The sequence below is a fragment of the Sus scrofa genome, chromosome 7 (genome assembly GCF_054392235.1).
Source record: "Sus scrofa isolate SSC_HxYL_T2T_F1_AM1 chromosome 7, Sscrofa_HxYL_maternal_Yorkshire_Landrace_v2.0, whole genome shotgun sequence".
In the NCBI taxonomy this organism is placed as follows: domain Eukaryota; kingdom Metazoa; phylum Chordata; class Mammalia; order Artiodactyla; family Suidae; genus Sus; species Sus scrofa.
In genome coordinates, this window is record NC_139389.1 from 44,376,342 (window position 1) to 44,399,990 (window position 23,649).

A 23,649-nucleotide genomic window follows, 5' to 3' on the forward strand; every position below is an offset into this window, starting at 1 on the left:
CTCAAGAAAGCCATCAGAACACAGCAGGTTTGCTTCACTATAAAACCATAAGTAAAAGCAGGAGATATGCCTCCGGTCATTAAATGAAGGATAAAATGAGGCCTGCATTCAAGTTCAGCAAGAGAATGACCCTTAGGACCAAGGACAGGAATTTAAGGGAAGGATGACTTTCCAAAGTAGGAGACCCTCATAACATGGAAACCTGAGATGATTCAATGTACTTTAGCAGATGGCACCACCCTTCTGCCGATTTGAAAAAGTGCTGTGACAGTCCTAGTTTGACCCCATAGGGTCAAACACTCCTACCCAATACGAGGGAGGAGCTAGTGAAGTAAGCCTGACAGCTACTCGGAGGAAGAAGGCGGTCTTTTCTCCCTCCCCGCTTTCCTTCGATTATGAAAATGTAGCCACCTAATCCTCAGGGCAGAGCCTCCTTGCCTGCCCACCTGTATCCCTCACAAACGTCCTATTTTATTAAACCTATTTCTTACCTATCACATTGTCTCTCGCTGAATTCCTTCTGCACGGAGACATGAAGAACCTGAACCTCAGTGAGTCCAGACACCGGGTGACGACAACAGAGGAGAGGCAGAGAAGGAAGGAGATCAACAAATAAAATAAAGAGCCTCATAGAAGGTGCTAAGTCCTGAGGGAAAACAAGCAAGAGATTTGTGTGGGTTTAAGTCCCAATCTGGGTTTAGGCTGGATTCGAGTTTAGGTACTTTGGATTCAATTCTCAACCTGGATTTAGGCTGGGTTCAAGTTTCGGCACGTGGGTTCAAGTCCCTGTCTGTGTTCTGGCTGGGTTCAGGGGGACAGTGCTGTCAGTTTCACAACCATAGGGGTACCTCACACGTGACTGTGCTCTTTGGTTTATAAAGTTTTTTGTGTCCATTATTTTACTGAGTCATCACGAGCATCCGACATCTCTGTTGACGGATGGAGGCACCAAAGCTCAGAGGAAGTGCTCAAGGTGACAAAGAATGGGAGCCAGGCCAGTCTGGCTATGATGCACAACCATCACCTCGTCACGTCCACTTGCCTCCAGTGTCCACTGTGCCCTTATTTTGTGGCTGGGCACATGGCTTCCAGAAAGAAGATGACATTTCCCAGCCCATCTTGCAACTAGGTGTGGCCCCATGACTAGTTCTGGCCAAACAGGTGTCAGAGGCAGAGGGATGTGCACGTTATAAGTGTCCTTATAGGAAGGATATACGTGTATTGGAATATACTTTGGTCTTTATCCTAGTCCTGGCAGAGAGCTCTGAAAACATTTTGTAATTTCTTGTGAGGAGAGCCATAAAGGTGTCTTTTGCTATGTTAATGGTGACTTTTGGAAAACAAACATTGAAGGGCGGGGGCTGGTTGCCAGGCGAAACAACCATTTGGTTAAAAGGGCTGGAACTTTTCCTCCCACCCTCCTGACCTCTTGGGAGGGCAAGAGGCTGAATCAATCGCCAATAGCCAAAGGTTAATCAATCATGGGTCTGTGATGAGGCCTCTGTAAAAAAGGGCTTGGAGAATGTCCAGGCTGGTGAACACCTGGAGGTAGGAGAGGAGCCCACCTGGACAGGGGTGGAAGCTCAGTGCCCCTTCTGGCGTACGTTGCCCTATGCCTCTCTTCCAATTGGCTGTGGGCTAATAAATCAAATGTCTCTCTGAGCTGCTCTAGCAAATGAATCAAACCTGACGAGAGGGTCATGGTCTATATAGAGCCAGTTGCTCAGAAGCACAGGAGCAAAACTGGACTTGCAACTGGTATCTGAAGTGGGGGACTGTCTGGTGGGAGTGAGCCCTTAACCTGTGGGATTTGACGCTGTCTCCAGTCAGATGGCGTCAGGACTGAGTTGAGCTGTGGGACACCCAGCTAGACTTGGAGGACTGCCTGGTGCTGTGGGGAAAAAATACACATTGGAATGAGCATCAAAATCATAGAAAGTTTGGGCCCTTCCCTCTTCTCCTTCCTGCTGCCTGGAATGTAGATGTGATGGCTGGAGGTGTACAGGCCATCTTGGACTAAGAGGTGAGTTTGAAAATGGAGGCCACACCCAGTGGAGCAGCAAGAAGGAAGGAGGCCAGGCTTCCTAGCTGGGCTTTTATGTAAAATTGAATACACTTCTATCGTCCAATCTGGACTTTTTATAAGTCAAAGTCATACTTTGTCCTAAGTAATATTTTATCTATAAACAGAGCTGGCCTTAGAATACAGACAGGTGCCTTTCTACCTCGGCAACCAAAATCCTCATTTGGAAGCTCTTCTTCCCCCTGGACCACTGCAATAGCTCCTCAATGGTCTTCCCTTCTTCCAGTCCTGCTCCCTCAAACCCATTTTCTACACCTGGGACAGAGAGACCTATCAAGTATGCTCATCTGGCTATACCCCTTCCTGTCTCAAAACCTTCAATGGCTTCCCATGTGCTGCAAGATGGTGCTCGAACCTCTTCCTGTAGGTGCTAATGCCCCCGACCACGCCCCTGCCTAGCTCTACAGAGGAATCCCCGTGGCTCCCCACCCAGCGTTGTTTGTTTGTTTATTTGTTTGTTTGTTTAGTTTTTTCTTTTTATTTATTTTTATTCACTTATTTTTCTTTTTATAGCCGCATCTGTGGCCTATGGGAGTTCCTGGGCTAGGGGTTGAATCAGAGCCACAGCTGCAGACCTACGCCACAGACACAGCAACACCAGATTTGAGCTGCATCTGCAACCTACCCTGCACCTTGCGGCAATACCGGATCCTTAACTCCCACTGAGCAAGGCCAGGGATCCAACCCACATCCTCACAGAGACATGGTCAGGTTCTTAACCCACTGAGCCACTACGGGAACTCCCGCCCAGTGTTTTAAGCCAGGCCACTTACCCGACTCCATCCTCCCTGCATGCATCACACCATTGCTTGCCAAGGTGTGTCTGCTTGTGCCATCGTCTCTCTGGAACAGTGACCTGCCCTTGTGGTCTGGCCAAAACCTAAATGCCCTTCAGTGTTAACTCAGGCTTTAGCATGGCAGGATGCCTTCTCAGATCCACCCCTTGTCCCCACTCCAGACTGTGTAAACTCCCAGCTCAGGTCTCTATGCCACACTGACCACATTGCATTATAAACATCTCCTATGGGTTTCTCCCTTCTACTATCCTGTGAAACCTTCTAGAGTAAGGACTGGTATTTATCTCATCATTCTCTCACTGGGACCTGGCAAAGCCTGGCCAAACCAGACAGTCAGATTTTTGATGAGTAAACAGGTGAATTAATTGTAGCAGACTGTTGGTGAGTGCTCCATATTCCCCCAGGGTTCACCATTCCCAGGCATGCTCATGGCCTCCACCCCAAGCATCTGTGACTCTGCCTAAAGGCTCTATCCGGCCATAGGAGCTCACCAGACTAGGGAAGACAGGCTAGAAATGCTGGTATATCACTTCCCCCTGCAACTAATCTCAAATATGAGCTGGTAGATAAACACTCCAGCTTTCTCACCCCTTGGGTGGGACAACTCTGAGGTGTATCTATACAATTTCCTTTGGGAGGCAGAATAATGACCCCTCAAAGCTGTTCACATCTTAATTCTATTAGTATGTTATGGTATGTGGCAAAGGAGAATTCAGATTGTAGATGTAATGAAGGTTGCCAATCAGCTGACCCTAAAATAGAGATAATCCTGGAATATCCTATGGGCCTGATGTAATCAAAAAGTTCTTTAAATGTGGAAGGTGGAGGCTGAAGAGGAGGTCAGAGTGATACAATGTGAAAAGACCTGAACCTGCTGTGGCTGCCTCTGAAGGATGGCACCATAAGCCAGTGAACGTGGGCAGCCTCTAGAAGCTGGAAAGGGCAAAGCCACCTTGAGCCTCCAGAAAGGCAGCATTGCCAATACCTTGATTTCAACCCAGGGTGACCAATTATGGACTTCTGCACTCTAGAACTGTAAGAGAATAAATGTGTTCCTTTAAGCCACTACGTTTTTGGTATTTGTTACAGCAACAACAGGAAACTAATACATTCCTAGAGATCCCCAGTGGGACTGAGTCCCAGTTGTTCGAATCAGTAATTCACTCATTACCACATCCCATATTGGCTTCTTGCCCTTCCTGTTGTCACTTCCCTAATTCTCTACTAATGCTTCCTGAGTTCACCCCCAAATAATCTACCTACTTTCAAATCCTTGCCCCAGTTTGCTTCTAGGGGAACCCAACATAAGGCATTAATTTATTGGAGGAACTAGAGCATTACTTGACTCAAAAGGCCTGGGCTCTCCTGACCCAAGATTTGACCCAGTTCTGATACCTGACAGCTTCAGGAATTTTGGGGCAAGATGATCACATTTATGGGAATTGGGAGACTCAAGAGAAATTCCCCAGGTACCAGGGGTGAGGGGAAGCCCAGTTGTGGCTCAAAGGGAGAGGTGGGCTTGATGGGATGGACTGGGGAGGGGGAGGGTGGGCAGGTGGAGTAGCAGCGGGGTCAGAATGGCCGCCCAGAGGAGTGGCAGTGACCTCCAACCTGCTTCCTGCTTCCCTCAGAGAAGTGCCCATGGGCAATAAGAGGCTTTAACCCAGAGAAGAAAAAGTTGGGGAAGGACAGCGGAGAACAGAGTCCTGGTGGAGAAGTGCACTGCTCTAAAGGTCTACCAGGCTCTCCCCCAGTGCATGGAAGAAGGAGGAAATTATGCAGCGGAAGTCAGATTCCAGCTGTTAGCTGGGTGCTGTCTCTCTTTAGTCAGCACACATGTCTTTTGGGTGTGGGATAGAGGGCTGTTCTCTGCAGAGGGTCCAGGAGATCGAATAAATGGGATGACCTTTGCAAGCCCATTCAAATCCGAGGTTTGGAGCAAGATGACCAGACCACTCCGGGGACAGGCAGCAGGGCCAAAGAGAGGGAAAAGCAGGAGCACCTATAAACACAGTAAGCAAAGGTCTCCCAAGGGCAACTTCTGCCGCCTCTTGGGGACAGCCCAGAAGAGGAAACAGCTCTGCCCTGGAGAGCGCCAGTCTGAGGAAGAGAATACTCAGACCAGCCTTTAAGGAGTCCCTGGTCTAATCGGTGGGGGTGGGGGTGGGGGTGGGGTGGCAGGACACCCACCTGAAAGACACTGGATGGCCACACATCCAAGAAAAACCTGGATGAGTGGGTGCCTTCACCAGGGGGTGACATGAACAGGGAGGAGCGGACCCTACTCAATCTACCAGGACCGCTCCTTCTGCAGGCAAGCCACCAGGGTCTTGGGCTAGACACAGCATGAGATTTATGGATAGAACACACTCTGACCCACTGTGGCTTCTCTACCCCTACTCGGTTTGCTCCAGACAAGCCTCTCCTCTCCCCACCTGAATTTTCTCATCAGCAGAGTGCAGACAACGTGTTTTACTTATACCAGTATTTGGGAAATTTGAAAGGATGATGATGATGATGATGGCGACGGTGACGATGGTGGTGGAGGTGGAGGTGGGTATGGTCCAAAATGAGGCTCTCTTCCCCTCTCCTCCGCCCCCCTCCTAGGCCCCTAATGTCAGTGGGTGAGCCAAGGGGAAGAGACTCCTCCACATCCCATTTGGGACAGGCCCACGTCCCCAAAGGCTGGCCCCACCTGCGGATACTGTAGCAGGCTCTGGGCTGGAGCCAAGGCCTGGATTATAGGACATGACATCCCCTCTCGCAACCGCCTCCAGTCCCTGCTGTCCAGCCACACTCATGTCTCGGCTGCTCAGAGCTGGAGACACGGTGTTTGGGGGACATGATAAGTGACTCCTAGCAGAGTCCAGAGTGATGCAACAAGGGTTTCTCAGGAAAGTTATCTCCAGGCTGGGAGGTAAGAGGAGGAAACAAGGATGAGGAGGTTCCACTGTTCAAGGACATCCCAGGGGCAGGAGACAGGTCCTGGCTCTGCTCTCCGGAAGCTTGTAGGGGAAGTAGGCCCTCTGTCTACACAATGGCAAGGAAACAGCCCTGACTGTAGGAGCTTCTGATGGGGAAAAAGCCGCCCCAGTCTCATGGATGTCACAGTCTGATGGGGGAGATGCAGCTTCTGTTTTCAGGGGACCTAGAGATGATCATACTGAGTGAAGTAAGCCAGACAGAGAGACACAGATACCATATGATATGGCTTATATGTAGAATCAAAAAAAAAAAAAGATACTAATGAACCTATTTACAAAACAGAAATAGACTCAGACATAGAAAACAAATTTACAGGTACCAAAGGGGAAGTGGGAAGAGGAGTAAACTAGGAGTTTCGGATTAATATATACACGCTGCTGTATATAAAATAGATAATCAACGAGGACCCACTGTATAGCACAGGGAAACTATATTCAATATCTTGTGATAATTTATAATGGAAAAGAACTGAAAAAGTGTGTGTGTGTGAGTGTGTGTGTATGAAACATTTTGCTCTATACCTGAAATTAACACAACAAACTTTTTTTTTTTTTTGGGGGGGGGGGGAGTTCCCGTCATGGTGCAGTGGTTAACAAATCCGACTAGGAACCATGAGGTTGTGGGTTCAATCCCTGCCCTTGCTCAGCGGGTTGACGATCCGGCGTTGCCGTGAGCTGTGGTGTAGGTTGCAGATGCGGCTCGGATCCCGTGTTGCTGTGGCTCTGGAGTAGGCCGGCGGCTACAGCTCCAATTAGACCCCTAGCCTGGGAACCTCCCTATGCCGTGGGAGCAGCCCAAGAAATGGCAAAAAGACAAAAAAAAAAGGTTTTTTTAATAATTTTTTTTAATGGCTGCCCCCATGGCATATGGAAGTTCCCAAGTCAGGGACTGCATCTAAGCTGCAGCTGCAACAACACTGGATCCTATAACTCACCGCACCAGGCCAGGGATCAAACACGCACCTGCATGGTGACCCGAGCCACTGCAGTCAGGTCCTTAACCCACTGTGCTGCTGCCAGAATGCCAATAAATGTTTAACTTTTTTTGTTTGTTTGTTTGCTTTTTTAGGGCCATGCCCATGGCATATGGAGATTCCCAAGTTGGGGGTCCAATTGGAGCTATAGCTGCCGGCCTAAACCACAGCCACAGCAACACAGGATCTGAGCCGTGTCTGTGACCTATACCACAGCTCACGGCAACACTGGATCCTTAACCCACTGAGTGAGACCAGGGATTGAACTTGCGTCCTCATGGATGCTAGTCAGATTCGTTAATCACTGAGCCACGATGGGAACTCCTCCAATAAATGTTTTAAAAAGCTTGGATCTTCTCCCCATCCTCTGCTCTCCCTCCCACTCCCTTCTGCTCCCCATCTTCCCTCTCCCCTCCCTCCTGCCCCTTCATCTTCTCTTGTTTCCTCTTCTCCCAGAGCTGGACAGTTGTCTCCAAGTCGAAATAACTGGTCGATTCCACTAATTCAGGGACCTAGCAGGCAGGGCTTTGGGAAAGACAGGGATCTGGGGACTTACTCTTGCAGTGAGAGAACCACCACTGCACCTGCCTGAACTTTTCACTTGTTTGCCAACTGAGCTGGCATCTGAAGACCTGACCTGCCCACCACAGCGGTGACTCAGCCAGAGGAGGACTCGAGGGTACAGGGGAGGGGGTCAGAGGGGCCTCTGTGGTCATTGTTAGTCCAATAAAGATTCCCAGGGGTCCTGCCAAATGGCCTTGGGAAATGGTCTGCTGAGTACCCCCTATGTCCCCACAGGGCTCCAGATTTATCTGCTCTGAACCTGCCGCCTCATTCCTCAGAAAGCCTGGCAGCCCGTACGCCCTTCCCTTCTCCTGATGCTGATGTTGGGACAAATCACTTAAGCAACTGCACCCTGAAGGTTCAGGGAGATCCTATGGGGAGCCCTGGGTGTGTCATGACTCTGAGCATCATCTGAAACAATGATGCCATACTCTTCCATTTGGCCTCTCCTTTGCCCGTGGCTGTGACCCTCACCTTGAGCTACCTTGGTGGGCTGACAGGCCAGAACAGTCATTCATTTCCCAATCTTCTTTTTTACTGACTCTCAACTTTCCACGCCTGTGATTCTCCTGTCTTACCATCTCAGCGTCCACATCCTTCATCCACTCTGGGCTGCATCCCCCCAGCAGGTCCTTAAGCACCTGTTTCTCAGGCTGTCATGGAAATAGGTCTCGCTGGGTGAGATGCCGGGACAGAAGACCCCTTGCGCCATCAGAGCAACACAACGCACACCTGACCCATCCCTGCCCCTCTGAATCTGGCTCCCTCTGCCCTTCTCAAGGTCACCTCACACCCTGTCTTCCCAGTTCCATGGCTCTAGTCCCCTGCTCCACCTCCTTTCTCCCCAAGGGTGACCTCCTGGGCCCCAGCCCAGCTCCAAGGCTCTACTCTCTGTCAGACGGAGGCCAGGAGTAATGGTTAGAAACAGACAGGCAGCCCCCAGCTGCCACCCTTTGACAAGAAGTCATGTTAAGCATCCCTGGTAACATCATGCCTCCCCTCAGCTTAAAATGTCAAGTCTCTAGGAAGCTCCTGCAAAGGAGACAGTATGTGTCAGACTAGAAAGTGCCTCTGCTTCAAAGTCAGAAAAACCAGAGATAAAACTCCAGGCAGGCCACCTGCTAGCTGTGTTAGGAAACTGACATCACCCACCTGGGCCTCCATGTCCTCACCTGAGCCATGGGGAGATGATAGGGAATGGCCAACACTTGTTGAATCCCAGACACGGTTCCAAGGGGGTTACATACAGCTAATTCACAAAGTCTTCCCCACAACCCGGAAGCTGGGCATTGCTGTATCCACCCCCACCCCACCCCCATTTTACTGACGAGGAAACTGAGGCGCCGAGTGGTTAAGTCAACTAGTCACCTGTCCAGGGAGGTATGACTAGAAAGTGGCCATCTGGATCCGCTGTGGCCTTAATCACGATCACACACTGCCTCTCACACATGCCTTTCTCGCTCGCTGGAATGCAAACACCCGGCTATTCCCTGGCAAGCAGCAGGCCCTCAATCCACGCAAGATGGTTGGTCATTTAGACACGGGGCCTTCAGGCAGGCAAGTGGGATGCGGCAGGCTTGGTGACTCTAGCAACTGGAGACTGGAGTTGCATGAGTGGATGGCCATGCACCCCATACATGGAGGAGGAGCCACCAGAGGTCGGTGTGGCCCCTGAAACGTGGCAGAAGGCACGTCTGGGCTGGGCTGGGAATCCCTGTACCTGCTCTGAGTCTGTGAGACTGCATTTGACGGACTGCTGTAGCTGCACATCTCTGAGAGGGCAGCTGGACCAAAAGAGCATCGTGGGGAAGAGAGACTAGGACGTGAGCGAGATCAGGACGTGAGCGCAGCGGGGTCCCTGAAGGGAAAGGAGAGAAGCGTGTGGGGATTCAGCTAGGGATCAGAGACACGTACGGGTTGGCCTCCCACTGGTGCCGACTCCCACCGGAGCTTAGTGCAGGGGACACAGGGTGGGGATAGACGGGGGGTGGGGGGGGATCCTGGCCTGGGGGCTGGTGGGGTGTCACAAGGGAGTCAGGAGCATGCACAGACGGGGCTCACGGCAAGCTCGGCAGGCTGTGCTGACAAAGGGAAAATAATTAGCACGGACAACTGAGAGGTTCTTTTTGTCTCCATGGAAAGACTGGTTGGAACGTGTAGGGAATGAAGATGGTGAGGCCGAGCGAGGGCCCTGATCCCTTTCTCAAGTGCTGAGACTAAGGCTCTCCTCTGCGCTGCTTTGTTTAGGGCCGCACCCGCGGCATAGGGAAGTTCCCAAGCTAGGGGCTGAATCTGAACTGCAGCTGCCGGTCTACACCACAGCCACAGCAACACCAGATCCGAGCCGCATCTGTGACCTACACCACAGCTCATGGCAATGCTGGATCCTTCATCCACTGAGCAAGGCCAGGGACCAAACCCACATTCTCATGAATCCTAGTTGGGTTTGTTAACTGCTGATCCATGAAGGGAACTCCTGCTTTTTTAAGAAAATGTTTTCATGCCTCTTATTTTGTCAAGTCCTCCCTCATGTGGCCCCTTCTGCCCTGCTGCACTTTCCAGGGACACCATTCTCCACGGATCCCAAGGTCAACGTGCCCCCTGGAGGGTGTTGCCTGTGAGATGGGTCTATTACTCCCAGGTTACAGAACGGAAAACTGAGGTTCAGAAAGCCTTGGTGATTTGCCCCAAACCACACAGCTTATCAAAGGTAGGGCTCGGAAGAGGATCTAGGGATGTAGAATTCCAGCCACATGGGCTGCCCCAGGGTGGCACTGTGACCTTCCTGGCCCTCAGCATGCTTACCTTCCTGGGCTCCTTCCCCCAGAAAAAGATATTAAAAATTATATTTTATGATTGCATTGGTAAAAAGATGAATATCATCCAGGCTTGAGTAAACATTAAAATGTTCTCCTCAATACTAAAAGTTGAGAATGGGTCTAATTCTCACAGCTCAATGCAGCTTCTGGGGCCACTTACTGCCCTGCCCCAGCCTGGCCTGGAGCAGCTCTGCCCAGGCCATGTCCCTGGACCTTTATCACAGGGACCTTCCTGCCCGAGCCAAACCTTAGGCCATTCCAGGGGCTGGATCATCAAATACACAGTATTTTCCCCCACCTGTATATACTAAAGTCTCCTGAGATACTCCGCCCCCCCGCCAAATTCTCTTTGTATGGAATTATCCTGAGATGCCCTTTGAACTTCGTGTCTCCCAGACTCACTATAAGTGGGTCCATGCTCTCCTGTGGGCACCACCTCCCATCTACACCAGCAAAGCTGGTACAGAGCTGGGCATACCTGGAGCCTCATGAGCAGGAACAGCCTCTGGGCTAGACACACTGAAGTATTTGCTGTTTCCCATTCCCTTCTCAGGAATGTTGCTATCTCCCCTGCTTTCCACCTGGCAAACATATATATCCTTCAAAGCCCCATCTCAAATGTCCTGCCTCCAGAAGCCCTCTTTTACCCTTCCAGAGAGAATCCATCTCTCCTAGTTTTCAGTGCATGGCTCACTGGAGGACAGATCACACCATCCCCTCATCATGCATTAAGGGGGCTGTTCTCCTACCACACTAGGGCTCTACTGACAGCAGGGTCCAACCCAGGCCTCAGGAGTTGGCGACCTGATGGACATATTCCACCCTGGCTCCAGCCCACACTCAGTAGGAAGTAAAGTCAGAAGAGCATCACTTCCAATCAGCCAGAACTGAACCCCTAGGAACATCTCAGGTTTGGGTGCCACAAGGCCTAGATGTCAGGTCCCCCTAGAATTTCTTCCCATCTTCTTCATTAATTAAAATCAACTTCAACTCTTGATAATCAGGGAATGGATTTTCTTGGTGGTTCTCAGCCCTGGCTGCACGTCAGACTTCTGTGAAGCTTTTATAAAATGCCAACACCTGGGCTTCCAGCAGATCAGTTACATCAGAAATTCTGGGAATGAGACCTGGTGTCAGTGTTTTTGACAGTTTTTAAAAGGCTCCTCAGGTGACTCCAATTATCAATGGGGTGGCAAGCACTCATGCTGTTGGTGGGTTTTCTCATCCAAAGTGTCCCCTTCTGTTCTCATGATGTCTTTCTTTTGGCTCCTTTTCTAAGCCAGGGGGATCTCCTCAAAGGCCGAATGGGAAAAGTTTACAAAAGGTGGTGTGATTTGGCCTCCTGCCTTCAGCAAGGTTATCGCCATTGTCTGTGGCCCCACGAGAAAAACAAAACCCAGAGAGGTTGAGTGTCTTTCCCAAGCTCACACAGCTAGCAGATGGCAGAGCTGAGTTGATGAGTCGGGTTCTTTCAACAAATGATTCAGTGGCAGATGGAGCAAAGCGATGAGGAGACAAATGAGTCTCGGGGATGGTGCCCAGTGGGCCTTTTCTGAGCACCTAGGCTGCAGAGCTGTTTCTGTTCTGCCTCCCTGGGTAACATCTCCCAGCCTCTACGTGTCCAGCTTTGGGCACATCCTGCTGTCTCCTCCCAGTAAACAGACCCCCGAGCTGCGGCCACACACTCTCCACTCCCTGTCTCTTCTGCAGCTCTTGCTTTAAAAGCTCCACGTAAAGCTCTTTAGCGGCCAAGGCGACGAGTCACCTGCACCCCTCTCTGGGGACCGACGCTCCTCTCCAAACCCAGGCAGGAGAGATGTTTAATTTCTCAGACAATGCCACAGGATGTTGTTTACACGCACACGGGATGTAACACAGACGCAGCAAACCATGAATATTGTAAACCTGTTTGCGGCTTCTCCTCCTCCGCGTGATAATTAAAGAGACAGCTTGGGTCACACGCGCAAAGTGGCAGCATCAGGGTGGGAAGCTGCAGGGATAAGCCGGCAAGAGGGGATGAAGTGTTCTGTCTCCTGCTGTGACAGGCTCCAGGCCCGGGCCCACCCTGCAGCCCTCCGCTTCCTCCTGGGTGGTGGGATAGCATCCCAGGGACCCTGCACACCCTTCCCTCTCCTGTCCTTGACTTGAGACCTGAGGGGGGCGCTAAGCCCATACTCTGTGCTATTATCTTACTTGGTCCTCAGAATAAATCTACAAGGTAAATACTATCATTGGCCTATTTTATTTTACTTTGCTTTTTAGGGCAACACCCGTGGCATGTGGAAATTCCCAGGTTAGGGGTTCAATCAAAGCTACAGCTGCTGGCCTACACCACAGCCATAGCAACTTGGGATCCAAGCCACATCTGTGACCTACACCACAGCCCCCAGCAACACCAGATCCCTAACCCACTGAGCAAGTACAGGGATCGAACCCATATCCTCATGGATCCTAGTCGGGTTTGTTAACTGCTGAGCCAAGAAGGGAACTCCTATTGGCCCATTTGAGTCTGCAGGTGGGCGTCCTGCCTGCTTCCTAGAGTTGAGACCTGGGGGAATATCCAGTGAAGAATGGTTTCTGTCTGTGCCGCTGTCCTATCAAAGCCATGACCACAGCTCCATGGGCCGTTAAGTATCAATTCACTTAATCCTTGCAACAGCCCTATGAGTAGGTACAATTCTTATCCTTATTTTACAAATAGGAGAAGTGGAGGAACAGAGAGATCGAGTAACTTGCCAATGGTCGCACAGCTAGAAAGCAGATGAAGAAATAAGCTATTCATTTGTTGAATGGAACAACTAGAAATTCAGGGGCCAATGATAACAGACACAGCACCATCTCTCACAGGGTAGGCACATCAACCTGCCACACATCCTTTGGCTGGACAGCAGTGGGGCCAAGACTTGAATTCAGTACACTTTCTGCTTGACCAAGCTCTCAGCCTATTCTAACGCATGAGTGAGGGATGGGGTGTGAGGGTGTGTACGTGTGTACATGTATGTGTGTGCGCATGAACCTGTGTAGCATGTGAGAGGCCAGATCTGAAATTGATTTGATATGGATACACTTAATTTAGAACCCGCTACTGTTCCTGGCTGTCCTGCTGATCCTGTAGCAGGTCTCAAAAAAACACTGATGGAGTTAAACTGCATCAGATCCAGCACCCTTCCCTTCCCTGGGCATCTACAGACTGGAGATGTGGAAATATTATATTCCAAGGAGTCAGTACAGACCAACAGCTGAAGGGCAGGCTCTGGAGTTTTGTCTGGCTCAAGACCAAGTTCCTACACGAACAAGCGGGGCAACCTCTGGCAAACTGCTTACCTTCTCTGGGCCTCAGCTTTCTCACCGTGAAGGGAGATGCGTGTGGTTCCTACCTTACAGGAATAGATGAATAGAAAGAACTTAGAACAATGCCTGGCACTAGCACTCAATAAATTACAGCTATCATTATCATCGCCATCGTGACAATTAATAGACGTGTGTCTCTCTCCGTCTTTGTGCTAAAGCACACTTGAGAAAGATTCGCTTTCCTCAAGCTGACAAGCAGCAAAAACCCAGAGGAGAGGGGCTCAGATTCACACTCCTGAGCTGACAGTGGCTACAGTATTGAGGGCACTAGGCCTATGAGAGAGGACACATGGGTTCTTGGCCCAGCTCTGGCATCACACAGGGCATTTTCTCACCTATTGGGGGCCTCACCTTTCTCATCTGTAAAATGGGAAGTGTACGAAGTCACTTTTAAAGATAACCTCCAAGGAGTTCCTGCTGTGGCACAACGGGATCAACAGCATCCTTAGCAGCACCAGGACAGGTTAGATATCCCGCCTGGCACAGAGAATTGAAGGACCTGGCATGGCTGTAGCTGTGGAACAGGTCACAACTGCTGCTCAGATCTGATCCCTGGCATAGGAACTCCAGGTGGCTCGGGGCAGCCAAAAAAAAAAAAAAAAGATGCCCTCCAGCTCTCACTTTCTGGGAGTTTCTAGGATCTCTCTCCTGCCTCCTGCTGCTATGAGCATCTAATGCTGCCACCCAGGATTCCGTGGGCCCCTGGGGTTGGGGGACATAAAGTTGTGGTGCTGAAACATATGGAACAAGGTCTCAATCCACAGGTAAGGAAGCTGAGACCCAGAGCAGGAATGCAGGCAAGTTCTCAGCAGGCCTGGGCAGTCGGAGGCTGTGGCTCTCCGCTCTGACCACAGAGCCTCCCTAGAAAGCTCTGGGGCACCAGGGAGGGTAAAGAATGTGCCGGGTCCCACTTGCACAAAGGACAGAGCCTGAATTCTGACTCAGACCTACCTGGCTCCACATGCCCTCTGTTCTCCTCCAGGTGAGGGCCTGGCGGCCCTAAGAATCTGTGCTGCTGTGAACTTGGTTTGGGAAAATAGTTTTGGCTTAAAACCTGTGATTTTTTTTTTTTTAAAGAGCTGCTTCTAGGAAAATTTCAAAGACTCTTGAAAATGGATGTTTGAGTGGAGACACAGACCTGCTCCCCCTTTCCAGGTCCACATACGGAAGCCTCACGGGCTAGGAGAAAGGATAAGAGTAAACACTAATTTAGCGCTTAGTGTGTCCCAGGCTTTATTCTAAGAGCTTTGTGTATATTAACTCATTTACTTTTTTATTTTTATATTTATTTATTTGCTTTTTAGAGCCGCATCCATGGCATATGGAGGTTCCCAGGCTACGGGTCCAATAGGAGCTGTAGCCGCTGGCCTAAGTCACAGCCACAGCAATGCAGGATCCGAGCCACATCTGCAACCTATACCACAGTTCACAGCAACGCCGGATCCTTAACCCACTGAGCGAGGCCAGGGATCAAACCTGCAACCTTATGGTTCCTAGTCGGATTCCTTTCCTTACCGCTGCACCACAACACCAGGAACTCCTGTTTACTTTTTTTAAACAGCACCAGATTAGCAGTATGAGCTCTGCTTTTTAGATGAAGAAATGGAAGCCTAAAAGGTGATTTCGCATAGCTACATACTGGGGGAGCTGGGATTTCATCCTTTTTGTCTGGTGGGGTGTTCAGGCTCTGATCACCCACCTAGGCTGCCTGTACGTCAGGGATCACATCTTAAGGCCTGAATGTCTTAGAGCTGAGTGTTCTTAGATTTGAAGCCTGACTCCTTGGTCGGGTCACTGCCTGGTCTTGAATGAGTCCATGACTTCTGGGCTTCACATGCCACCCCTGGAAATAAGGATAAGCCAGTCTACCCTGCAGAACTGTGATTAGGAATTATTGATAATGTCTATCACCAAGTCTCAGAAGGGACCTTATGGGACATCAGCCCAGACCAAGTGGTAGTTATTATTTGTGGTTTATAGGAATACCAGCCTGCTGACTGGGCACTTACTGCAAAACCTAATTACTCAAAAATTCATAATAACTAAGATGGAGCCTAAAATAATGTCACCTATATGTCTAGAGAGAAGATTTTTTTTTAAAAGGTCTGGGGAAAACATCCATAAAGAACCTTTCGAGAGCACTTACATGTTATTTGCAACTGCCATGCTAATTTGAGTGAGTCACCCATTGCTGACAGGCCCCTGACAAGTGTCTGAGTCTGTTCGGGCTTGCGTTTAGAAGGAAGGAAACTACTTATTGAAAAGCTCTCTGGTTCAGGCTCTCGTCAATGTAGACAGGTTCTCCCCTGAGAATTGAAATCCGCTTGTTTGGGGTTTGCTTCTTTTTCTTGCTCAGGATTCTAGAAATGCCAGGGATGGGAAGCAACTTGGAGACACTGAGGCCCTGGGAATCTGGGTACATGGCCAGGCCCAGGGCACCTGGAGAGGCAGGCCCAAGGACAGGGGGCTCTCCTCCTCTGCCTTCCACACACCCAGGGAGTGCGCTGAGGGGTCCCCATGCCCGGGGGTAGGAGATGGGGGTGGCGGGAGCTCAGTCTCATGAGCCAGCCATCAAAAGCCTCAGTTCCACAGCCCGAAGGGTAAAGAAACCCTGCAGCACCAGACTCATGACCCCATCCTCAGTGTTTCATTTACACGAATTCATTAACTTCTGCCAACAACCCAGTGTTATCACTGCCTCTGTAACAGAGGCATCATAGTTAACCAGCTTGCCCAAGTGGCTAGAAGGGGTGCTGGGTTGTGGAGCCAGGCAGTGTGACTCTGAGGTCCCAACTTTTGTTCCCTGTGCTTTTTGGATGCATGTCGGGTGTCGGGAAGATGAGGGAGGTACTTTTAGGCAGGAGCAAGGAGACTAGGACAGGAAAATCTTGCTTTCTGAAATTCCCTCTTCCTGGTGGGCCCGAATCTGAAGGGGGTTTCACTTGGCAGGAGCTGCGTGAGAACCAGATGACAAGCCCCAGGGGGACCCCAGTTTTCAAAACAGAACCTGGGAGGTGGTGTGCAGCTGGATCCGCATCAGGAGAGGATGCCAAGGCAGAGGGTCCTGAGGCCCACACAGAGGAGACTTCCTCAGGGAGAGCCCACCTCTGACACCCACCCACCCACCTGCTCATCTTTTCTAGCACTCCCCAAGACCCCTACTTCTCCTCCTGCCAAGAAGAACAAAGACAAACAAATAAAATGTTGTCTTTGATGCAAAGACAACAAATACAATCTCCAACCTTCTTGTCTTTTTTCTTCTTCAAAAATGCTACCCATCTGCGGTTGCCAGGGCAACAACTGCCAGCTGCTCTGAAGTCCAGGCTCAGCTCCCTCCAGCGGCCTTGGCAGTGGGCCCCCACGGTGCCCTCCTCCTGCCCATCTCTGTCCCTGCAGGTCCCTGGGCTCTGCCTCCTATTCCTCCTGGCCAGGCTGGCTCGGATGCCACAGGCAGAGTGGGAGACGACTCAGGCTGGGGTGGAGAACTTCGGAAGAACCAGGTGCACAGGCAGATTACTGACAATAATGAGCTCCCGGGGGGCACAGGCCTGCCAGGGATGCCCAGACATGACCGAGCTGCCCCAAAGGTGGTGCCCTGCTACAGCCCGTCTCCTCTGGTCCCCTGGCCTCTCCTCCGTCCTTTGGCCTCTCTGCTTCCACCAAAGCCCACAAGGCTCCATTGTAGGTCAAGAAAAAAAGAACCTATGAAAACCAATTACCTTGATCCTGGCCAAGGTATTTCACCTCTCCAAGCCTCACTTTCCCGTCCACCAAGGGTTACTAAGACGTTCCTTAAGGGTTGCTGTGGGGCATAGATGAGAAATGGGTGCAAATAGCAAAGATACAACAGATGCTAGAGCAACGCTCCTTCCCTCCTCTGCTTCCTGTTGTTCCCACCACCACCCGCCTCCTGCCTTCTTCTGTCTCCCGAACCAACTCTGCTTTCCCCTCTTCTCCACCGCGCTCCTGGCTCTGCCTCCACGCCACCCCTTCCCACAATGCACTGACTGCCCATGCACTCTGGGCTTCCAGCCTGGAGGTCACTCGTTCTTTCTGGGGTCACAGGTCTTCTTGCAGAAGGTGAGGGTGGGAAATACTCTGTCTCCAGAAGGGACGACCTTGACCTCTGATGGGAAGCCAACAAGAGCACAGAAACAATGGACACCATTTACTGAGCGCTTACAAAGTGCTAGACTTAGGAGTTTTCCATGCATCAGCTCATTTCATTGTCACACCACCCCTAGGCGGCACTAACTAATGCCATCCCTAGTCCCCACCGCAGGTCTGGAGAAAACAATCAGTGGCAGGAAACAAGGAGCCGCAATTCTACAGTGCAGGACATGAGAGGGAAGAAGGAAGGGGGAACCCGGCAGCTCAGAGGCACAGGCAGGGGCTTCTTGCCCGTCCTGTTGTCAGGATGCAATTAGCACTGAGACAGGTCCTGCCATTACATTATACCCCAAGTACTCTCGAGGCGCATCTGAATCCTGAAAGCACCCTTGGTTCAAGTTCAAGGTCACCCACAGAGCCTCTCCCACCACCCTCCTCCAGAGCCTGTCAGCGTGCCCGACGCAGAGGGCAGGGCGTCTCTGTCCACTCGCCCGCCAGCGGACATTATTCTCAGTCTCCTTTGGCAAAACCTTGACCATCCTACCAGCCTGTGCCAGCTCCAGAGGGCTGGCTGCCCGCCTCTCACCACCTCTTCTCAGCAGCCAGCCTGGGCCAGCTGCCTCCCCACTGTCCAGGAAAGGATCTCATTCCAAAGGCAAGGATTTACTAGTGGGCAGACAGCGGGCCCTGACAGGGACTGGCTGTGGTGACAGGTCAAGGGACAGGGCTGGCTGAGAGCTCTCATTTCCCGAGGCCTCTGCCCAGTTACTGCTTATCGTTTTTGTTTTTGTTTTTCTCAGTTCCGTGGCTCTTGGCCACTCCTACTTCTCACCTGCTCCACTGCAGGCCCAAACAGGGGAGTGCCGGGTCCTGCACCCCCCTTCTGAGTCCCAGAGCAGTCCCCCAGCCACCTCCCTAGATGGCTGGGCCAGAGCTGCACACAATTGAATGCACACGCCGACCACCTGGGGACTCCAGAAAGAGCTCATCCTGACTCAGGATGTCTGGGTGGGGCCTGAGATGCTGCATTTCTAGCTGTCTGGACACTTCTTGGGAGTAGTGATGACTTAAGAGAACCCAGGGTCTAGGGCTCTCCAGAGACACACCGGCCTGCCTTAGGCCTCCTTCTGGACTCTCTCTTGCAGGAACTAGACATCACACTATTGTCCACAGGCCAGCCACGAGCACCTTCACACTGAGACCATGCGCTTGAAGCCACAAAGTAGAGCACCTGGTCCCTTCCTCGAAGGAATGCAGCCCTTAGACAGCCCCCACCCCAAGCCCTCCCATGCTGTCAAGCAGGCCCGGGTGACAGTCATACAGAAGGGCTCTGCCATCCACACGCATCCTGCAAGCCTGATCCCACGGAAGCTGATGGAGCTCAGGAGACATGAGAAAGCTCAGGATAGACATGGTGAGAGTCCAGCTGTAGTCTTAGCTACTAGAAAAGCCCCCAGATGAGGATCCAAGGGTCACAGTGAAACCCTTACAGAAGAGGCTAAGAATAGGTGAGAACCCCACACCTGCTTCCCGAATTGCATGCCAAGCTCGTGCAGGAAAGGTCATATGCTACTTCTCGGGTTTACCCTTCTATCTATAAGAGGGGTATTTCTCAGCCAGGTCACTTCTAGAAAAGATTTCATCCATCAGGCCAAGACACTCAGACTTAGGAGGATGGACCAGAGGACTAGTGTCAAGGCCCCTCCCAAGTAGGAGGAATCTATGAATTCCCTACCATTTCCTGAGGACCATGGAGAGAAAAAGCCCCTTCCGGCAGTCTGTGGTTTTGGCTTTGATTAAATCTCAAGATTAATTTTTCCCAGTGACAGAGTGGTCAGCCTGGAAGCCATAATCCCTTCAGTAGTTCAACATGTTTATGAGGGTGAGAGGATGCTTAATGCTGCAGTTAAAATGCTAAGCTGAGTAATCAGTTCATTAGTAATTTACTCCATATGTTTGCTGTCTGCAGCTGGACCCCACTCCCCTGGACAGAGATAAATCAGCAGACAATGCAGATAGTGACAAGATAAACTCTTCCAACATCGACATCAAGGCTCAGAAATGCCCTCACCCAGAGGAGTCCCTGGCCAGCACTCCATGAGGTCTTTGATGAAGCCAGGCTGCTGACCAGAGTGGAAAGGAGTCCTGCTGTGAGTTCACCCAGGGGCTGGACGTCAAGACCCCTAAAAACCACAGGGTGAATCAGACCAGCTGCAGCTCAAGGACTCTTGGTTGTCATGGGCCAATGAGCCAGAATGTCTTTTTTTTTTTTTTTTTTTTTAATGCCTGCACCTGCAGCATTTGGAAGTTCCCAGGCTGCTAGGGGTTGACTGGGAGCTGCAGCTGCTGGCCTACCCCACAACCATGGCAACATCGATCCAAGCTGCACCTGCAGCTGTGGCAACGCCAGATCTTTGACCCAGTGAGTGAGGCCAGGGATCAAACCGGCATCCTCACAGAGACTACACTGGGTTCTTAACCTGCTGAGCCACAATAGGAACTCCTGAATGTCTTGGTGTAAGTTCCCCCAGGAGACCCTGAGACAAGGATTCAAGACCATGTAGTTTATTGGGAGGCGGTCCCTAAAAACCGTGGGAGGGGCAAAAGAGAAGTGGATGGAGAAGAGGAGGTAGCCAAGAAAAAGTGTGTTAGCAAGCAAGTTTCAAGGGTAGGCAACAGCACTCAGTCCCACCAGGACCTCTGGGCAACCTGCAGACCCACCTCAGGGTTCTCCCTGCCGGGAGGTGAGGGCACTGGGATGGGAGGGGCCATCAGTCAGTGTTTGAGGGCAGCCCCACAGGGAAATCCCCCAGCACTGCTGGCCCAGGTATTTGCCTGCACAGATCATGCTCTGGCAGCCAGAGGAGGCCCTTTAGCCAAAGATGCAGGTGGACGTGGTGGGAGCTGGTATGACCTGCAGGTCAAGGGCGGAAAGTCATGCCTGCTCCAGAGAGTGAGCAGAACCCAGTAAGACAATCCCCATGAGAATAATCTTATTTTTTTGGCCACACCCGCAGCATGCAGAAGTTCCGGGGCCAGGGATCGAACCAAAGTCACAGCAGGACAACACCGAACCATGAACCCACTGACCCAGCAAGGAACTCTGGAGAGTAGTAATCTTAGAAGAGACTTGGGGACTAATGAGTTTCAATGTCTGACCCTGTAAGAAGAACTAGATGCACCTCTAAAAAGGGTAGGACCCCTGAGCCCCAAAGCACAAGGCCTCCTCAGGGAATTCAGCAGGTATTGAGGCCTGTGGTGGGTTCACTGAGGCTGACGGGGAGGGGCGGGGATGGCAGGAGGGCATCTCAGGGCCACTGTTTCAGGAGGCTGCAAGATGTGCCGGCCTTTCTCCGGGTGGAGAATGCCCAACAGAGGGGCCCTGCAGTCAGGACGGGGAGTCCCATTTGAAATTATAGTCCACCCCCTGGAAGAGGGCGTGCACACTGAGAGCTGGGGATCTGCAAGCGCCACTAAGTTTTTCAGGAGAAGTCAAAAGTCAAGCCCATGAGGATACGCTGCAGAGTCCCACGAGGGTGTGTGTGAGTGGGCACAAAAGTGATGGATGAGGAGTTCCCGATGTGGCGCAGCAGAAACCAATCCGACTGGGAACCATGGAGTTGCGGCTTCGATCCCTGGCCTTGCTCAGTGGGTTAAGGATCCGGCATTGCCGTGAGCTGTGGTGTGAGTTGCAGATGTGGCTCAGATCTGGCGTTGCTATGGCTGTGGTGTAGGCCAGCAGCTCTAGCTCCAATTCAACCCCTAGCCTGGGAATCTCCATACGGTGCAGGTGCGGCCCTAAAAAGACAAAAAAAAAAAAAAAAAAAAAAAAAAAGTGACAGATGAGTTGGGTGTGGGCTAGTGTAAGAGAGCATTTCAGGACCAATAACAAATTCTACAGGACTTCCTTCTGGGATGAGGGAGAGCACGGGGCATTTATTTTAGGACGGGGAAGGAGGGGAGGAGAACTGACATTTATGGAGCGGCTACTAGCTTCCAGGTAAACAAAACACATCGGTTTTCTTGAATTTTCTGCACTCACAGCGTGGTTCAGAGGGGCGATGCAAGTTGCCCAAGCCACACAGCAAGGAAGGGCTGGGACCGGGATTCTGACTCCATCTTTGTTCTTTCTGGTCTGTTCCCTGAAGACACGAGTGCACCATGTGAAGAAAGAGACCTGAAGACCACCAGGCGGCAGCCAGTTAGAAACCCACCGCATGCTCCTGGTCTCCCTTTCCTCGCTGGCCTGTCCCGCTGGGCCTCTTTTGCTGGTTCTTTCAGCAGAACATTGAAGCGCTCGAGGCCCTTCCAGCCCTTTCTTTTCTTTCTTCCTTTTCTCTTGGGGACATTCCACCACATGCCAGTGAGTCCTGAGTCCCTGTCCCCAGCTCTGACTTCACCCTAAGCTCTAGACTCACAATCTAATCTCAGGACACCTCTAGGGACGTCTGACAGGGATCCCAGAACCAACAGGGCCACAGACAACCTCTTGCTGCTTCTCCCAGAGCCTGCTGTTCCTGCAGCCTTCCTCATCTCAGGAGATGGCAACCCCATGGAGCCAGTCCTTCCTTCTCTGCCCCAAGAACGTGTCCCAAGAAAGTCAACAGAAGGGAGGGAAGGTAGGTGCATAGCTGTGAATCCTCTTACTTTTGGAAAGATGGACATGAGAGGATGGTTGGGGGCCCAAGGAAGCAGGACGTAGATGATGAGACAGTGGGTTTCATCAGCAAATCCAAGGGCGGTGGGACTAGGGAACGGCTAGGTTAAGAGACTGCCCCCTGTTCGGAAGTGTGGAAAGATATACGATTGGTACAAACCAAAAGAAGCACCAGGCCCACCATCCACTGCCTCGCAGGGAGCCCACTGTGTCTTCCTAGCTCCCTGCCTCTCTTGACTTCTGCTCCTCTACTTCTCATCCACCCACCCTGCTCCTCGACAACCCCCTCCCCCAGGGCCACCCCCTCTGTACCCCCCACCCTCCCACCACAGCAGCAGCAACCCCAGCCTGGGCCGGCCCGGATTGGAGAGCGGGCCCCCAGACCCCTCCGACTCTGCACACAGGGTCCTGGCCCCCCAGTCCCCGCGATGGCCTCCAGCTCTTCCCCACCTGTCGGGAAAGAAGGAGAGGGAATGGCCCCTCTTGTCAGGAGAGTGAAGCCGGACGATAAAAAGCCATAAAGCCACCGGATCGGAAAATGAGAGAGCAGAGTAAATAGGCTCCTGGGAGGGAACTGGGTCTTCCTCGCTCTTTGAACAGGAATAAACAGGGAGCGCCTGTCAGGAGAGGACTTAAGCCAGGAAATGGGTGGCTTGGCCCTGGCAGGAGTCCCTGGGAGAGGATGCCAGGGAGCCTGAATCCTCTCTCCAGCCCAGACTTTCCCTCTCCTGGGCCACCAGGCAGCAGGGGCCACTGTGCCGGCCACCTGCCTGTCGCCTGCCCATCCACACCTGCCTGGCTCTTCCCTGACACCAGCAACCCCCTGCCAAGCCATCCTCTCCTTCAACCCTTGTCTAAGCCTCCCTTTCTATAGAAACTCTTCTCGCCTCTCTCTTCTCAGACCCACTGAGTCACAGCCACACAACAGACCAACCCTCCACCTGTCCCCACACACCCTGGGCACCTGCCCATCACTCTATCCCTTGAGCCTTTGGCCCAGCTCCCCATGGCCCATAGAGTATAATTTATCTGTTTCAAGGTCTGAGGAGAGCCCTCCCTGACCGCCGGTGGATTGAATGCCTCCTCTCTACCCACAGAGCACTGGGGCAATTCCAGTTATGGCACAAGCCCCCTGGTCTGGGCTGAAGGTGAATCACTCCTGGGGTGAAGGAGTCTTGCCTTCTCTGCCCCCTTGAGGACAAGTCCACTCTGTATCCCCTCACGTTTCCGGGGGGTGGGTTAGAGGATGACCAGGATTCTGGATCGCCCTAGGGAGGGTGACATGTTAGAAGTAACCCCAGGGAGGGCAA

General features: G+C 51.7%; 1 protein-coding gene and 1 long non-coding RNA gene across 7 annotated transcripts in view; one reads left to right on the forward strand and one right to left on the reverse strand.

Moving 5' to 3' along the window:
* The window catches only part of LRFN2 (leucine rich repeat and fibronectin type III domain containing 2), a 305,256-nt gene that overhangs the window by 189,429 nt on the left and 92,178 nt on the right, over nucleotides 1-23,649 (reverse strand). The window lies entirely within an intron of this gene.
* Nucleotides 6,407-12,520, forward strand: LOC146401540 (uncharacterized). Its single transcript, XR_014809202.1, has 2 exons — nucleotides 6,407-6,534; nucleotides 7,088-12,520. It is a non-coding gene; the product is annotated as an uncharacterized LOC146401540 (long non-coding RNA).